This window comes from Cynoglossus semilaevis, chromosome 17 (assembly GCF_000523025.1).
Source record: "Cynoglossus semilaevis isolate Cse_v1.0 chromosome 17, Cse_v1.0, whole genome shotgun sequence".
NCBI lineage: Eukaryota > Metazoa > Chordata > Actinopteri > Pleuronectiformes > Cynoglossidae > Cynoglossus > Cynoglossus semilaevis.
The window spans coordinates 5,840,096-5,844,841 of NC_024323.1; the positions used below are offsets into that span (position 1 = coordinate 5,840,096).

The 4,746-nt window shown below is 37.9% G+C and overlaps 1 long non-coding RNA gene across 1 annotated transcript; it reads right to left on the bottom strand.

The window, feature by feature from the left end:
• Positions 1-470: 470 nt before the first annotated feature.
• LOC112488441 (uncharacterized) lies at positions 471-3,096 on the bottom strand. The gene is made up of 3 exons (XR_003052482.1): positions 2,697-3,096; positions 1,422-1,540; positions 471-1,205 (listed from the first exon to the last, which is right to left on the bottom strand). It is a non-coding gene; the product is annotated as an uncharacterized LOC112488441 (long non-coding RNA).
• Positions 3,097-4,746: the final 1,650 nt, after the last annotated feature.

The following is a 4,746-nucleotide window of genomic DNA, read 5'->3' on the forward strand; positions in this document are numbered from 1 at the left end:
ACTAAAATGAATGTTGTTTGAATGTGGAGCTAGTAAAAGAAATCAGCTTCAACATTGATGTTTGTAAAACTAATTTGTCTGGATAAGTTGAGAGGCAAATGACAGTGGTTCCCAAACGTTTTTCTGCAGTTTCTAGGGCTCTTGTCCCCACCCACTACCTCAATTCCTCAAAAAGCGATATTCTCACCAGGAAAAATATATATATATATGTATAAAAAATTAAATTTATTTGAGCTGCTACACACCCTTGCTATAACTCCTTGCCCACTAGGTGGAACCATCCCCCACTTGGCAAACACTGACAAATGGTTTGTATTGTGCAAAAGTTTGTTAGTTTTATTGCTACATATAGCCATTTGTGTAAAATAAATAAACAATAATAATACATTTTTAAAAAGCATATAAAATAATCTGTCACTTAATAATTTGAATGCACTAAAACACTTTAAATGTAAATCATTAAAAATAATTCTAAAAAATATGAAAAATGTGAAGGTGACAAATGGTTTGTACTGTGCTAATGGCTGCTCTCCCTTTTTGGTTTAAAAAAAAAGAAAAAAACATTTTACTAAATTATATGAATGCAGTAAAATTGCTGTTAAACAGCCAACATGGCACAAAAACCACTCATCGACTTTCACTGCTTATTTATTTGACTCTGTTTACTATAATTTTAAATTAAGGCAAAACAACAGGGACTGAAAAAAAGCTTTGGCCTTTGAGGAGGGAACTGTTTTGCCCACACAGGGCCCCACAACTGAGCATCAGTATTCCATAGCCGTCAAGATAGTTGGCTCGAGTGAGAGCACAGCCGGTGGTGTGGGACGTCAGCCAATCAAGACTAATGGTTAAATTATTGGCGAGTATGTGTGAATAAAGAAGGAAGGACGGTCACTTTTCCACCACAGTGATTACAATATCACACATTTAAAGCATGATTTTTTTATGCCTTCCTTTAGCTCTTGAGTTCAGCCATCATATTAGAGTTGTGTGTTCTGTGTTTACTGTTCTGTAAAGTCCTGCCCAACACTAGAGGTGAGGGTTTAGTGTGAAGGCTTCAGTTGGCGATCCAGAGATGAAGAGACAGCTCAGAGACGTCACAACACACTCCAAACTGCTAAACGGGAGGAAGGCTGCGTTGACCTTAGGGCGACTTTCTCATCTCAGGGATTAGACGGTGGATAAATGCAGTGACCTCATGGAGGCTGCAGATATACACAGGGAGAGAAGCAGATAGTCCAATATAACACACACACACATATTAAACCCTTGAGTGTTTTACCATGCTCTAGCAACACGTGTGCGTTTAGCAGACACAAGCTTTTTTTCTCATCGTTGGGATGCCAGAGTCTGACTAATTGAATGGTGATTATCAGTTGTTTTTTTCAGGCAACAACTTGAGGATTCACTATTACACTTACAGTATCCATGCGGAGACTAGGAGCAGCGGTGTAGGAGGAGCAGGAGATAACCTAACACTTCAGTCTGCAGATACCACTGAGCACGTTTTTCGACTGGAACTCTGTCAAGGTCAACTAAGCTGTGGGGGTGGGCAGGGGGTCAGGGGGGGAGTAACAGGAACATTAAACATTTTGTTATTTTACAGACAGTTTGACAGCATTTATTAAATACCAGCTTGTTCATTTTTACTTATGAAGGGAAGGTTGGGGGAAAAAATCAAGGAGTCTTTTTTAAGTGTTAGATTTAAATGTATAAAACAATTGAAGACGCTTCTCTCAAGTATTTGTCCAACAACAGATACAACCACGTGAAATCTACCCGTGAATCGTGAGCGTAGTTTGGCTGGAGATTGCCTGATGGGCGTTGGTGTACTCAATAAGGATCTGAAGAGTAACAGCACTATCCATCTAGTGTAAAAACTGGCTGCAATGCTTCTTTTTCACACAGGGAGACACAGTGTTTATGTTCTGCTAATTGCTTTCAATAAAAGGGTGGGTTCAGCTGAAAACATAAACATGGCCAGTAGGAGGAGGGGGATCACTCCAATCACGGAATTGTCGAGGTTTTCCTCAGTGGACAGGAAAATCTACGGGGTAGATGTATCTGTGTGACAAGTTTTATCATTGTCACACAAAATAAGGACATTTGAAAGCAGAACAAACTTTACTTTTTTTTTTACCCCACTTTATTAAAACCACTGAATTTACGCAACAGGTTTCTATACGTCTGATTTTTGTTCCATTTAAAAAGACAAAAAGAACAGACTTTCCACTGGTTGAAGGAACTCTGTTTTTTTAGTTCAGTTCATCCCACTGAGGCTGTGAACTCCACCAGTTAAATAACCAAATGCAAAGGCAGTGAAAACCCTTGATTTTATTTGATTTTTTTTACCACAGTATATTTGAGTTGAGGAGCTTTAATAAACAGCGTGTGTGTAAACTTGTGTCTCCACATTTCTTTTTGATTACAGCCATAGTTCTTATAGCAATACATCCTGTGAAGTGTCATACTCCTTTTTTCCCACAGAGACAGTGGAGGAGCAGTTTGTCTTTTAATTTATAGACAAACCACTCGATCTGTTCTTGAACCTCAGGGTCTACGTCAGGACTGGACCGCTCTTTGGGATGGATCAAAATCAGGCCCACCATAAATACATCTTTGACATAATATATGCAAACAACCTTAGGAAAAACATCAATATATTTCACAAAGTCAGGGTGAATGGGAGGAAAAACCTGGTTTGCGGGACAAGGTGGAGCCCAAATCTGAAAAGTATCTTTTTCTTCCAGACTGCTGCAGCAGAGCAAGTGTGCACCTGGTTAACATCAGCTTGACGACTCCACCACACAGGATCTGCACTCCCTTCAGACTCACCCATCTGTACGTCTCCAGTGCAGATAAGCAGACCAGCAGGGATCAGAGTTGATTTTGGAGAAGTGTTAAATGTCTGTTTCCTCCCTTTTACCCTCTTTATGTGTCACAAACAAAGATCCACCTTCAGTTTGTCTTCCTTTGCTAATGCTTTCACAACATTAATGTCCATCACCCATCCTTTAGGTAAGTACATTTTTTTAATAAAACATTTTCTTCTGGTATTCTTCTAACCTCTGTAATTTACTACATGCACAGAGGAGCTCTCAGAGATTTATCCTCAGCTGTACAGCTCCTCTCGGCCTCCCATTACCCTGATCTATGATAACAGATAATTTATCTCTACTGTCATCACCGACAAGTTCCATATGTCCTAACACAGTAAATAAACCTCAGCATCTGTCAAAGTTCAGCAACACGTACAAAAACAAACAAAGGAGTTTGATGTGGACATTAGCAAAACTGACCCAAACTAGTAGTTTTTTTAAGGCCAGTGTCGGACATTCTTAAAATAACTCTTTGTTCAATAATCGTATGACAACTGTGATGCATATTTCTTTGTCTTCCTTGATTCTATTTTTGCCCTATTTTCGTGTTAAAATGTATTCTAGGGAAACCAGGGCCAGAGTAGGCCACTTTTTCAGCCTGGGAGTTTCATGCCCAAACCCGGCCAACTTTGCTATGGAGTATATATTTTGGATATATAATATGTTGAGAATGAAATACAATAAAATCTTGTTTAAAACTGAATTTAAATGTGGAACATGGTAAATTGTACACTTGACGCAGTAGGTGGCAGTGATGTCTTTTAATGCAGACTTCTAGGTTGGCTTAAGCGGAAAAGAAGACCAAAATGCTATACCAATAAGTTCCTGAACAAATCTCTGAAAACAAAAGTTTCTCAAAAATGACTAAAAATACACACATTTGCCTCAAAATACTTAGCTATGTCCATTTTGTGTTTAAAATTCAGAAAAAATATACTTTTTTGGTACGCCAATTTTTGATCAACCTAAAATACTGTATTGATAAGATCCTGAACAAATCTCCAAAAAAATGATTTTTCTCCAAAATGACTAAAAATACACTCATTTGTTCCAGCTGTAGACAAAAATGTAGATGCAAAACTGTGATGCAGGTTCATCTACTGTGTCTTGGCCATTTTTTGTAACATTTGCAGACTTTTGATGCGATCAGTATTTGCAGTATAATTCAGTATAAGAGTTGCTGGAATTTTCCTTTAGCTGCACTGACAATAGTGTGCAGTGACTGTGTGTATTTACCAGTTAACAAACTAATGAGCCTGCACTATGGAGTTAGAACAGTCTCAAAAAGAATAAATACACAAACAAGGATTCACATACGTACTTTTAAAAATGCATTTGGAATATTTCCACATTTGAGACTCGTCTGGCAGTGACCAGATACTCGAATGCAATTTTTATACATGGGGCCCGTCAGCAGCCAATCAGATGTCTCGTTTGTTTGCAGCCAATCACACGACTGTATCCGGGGGAGGGGGGGGGGGGGGGGGGGGGGGGCGCTTGTGTAACGTCACTACACCACAAGCTGAAAATAGCCTGCTAAATATGCATGTAACTATTTAAGTATTTAGTGTAAACCTAACAATAGAACACCTTTCTGTTGGGTAGGCAAATGCAATTTTGATTTCAAATGATGCTCCTGTACAAAGAAAAATACATTTTCTTCTTTATTAGATTTTTTTTTACCTTTCAAATACTTATCTGATTTTAATTTAAAGTTAATCATTGTGATAAAAAGGCATTGTAATAGCTAGCTGCTGTTTCATATATTCAACTTCCTCATATATATATAACTGAAGTAAGTATTAACTAAAAATATATTTGAAATTATTTTGTATTTTGTATTTAGATTTAGATTTTTACCAATGAG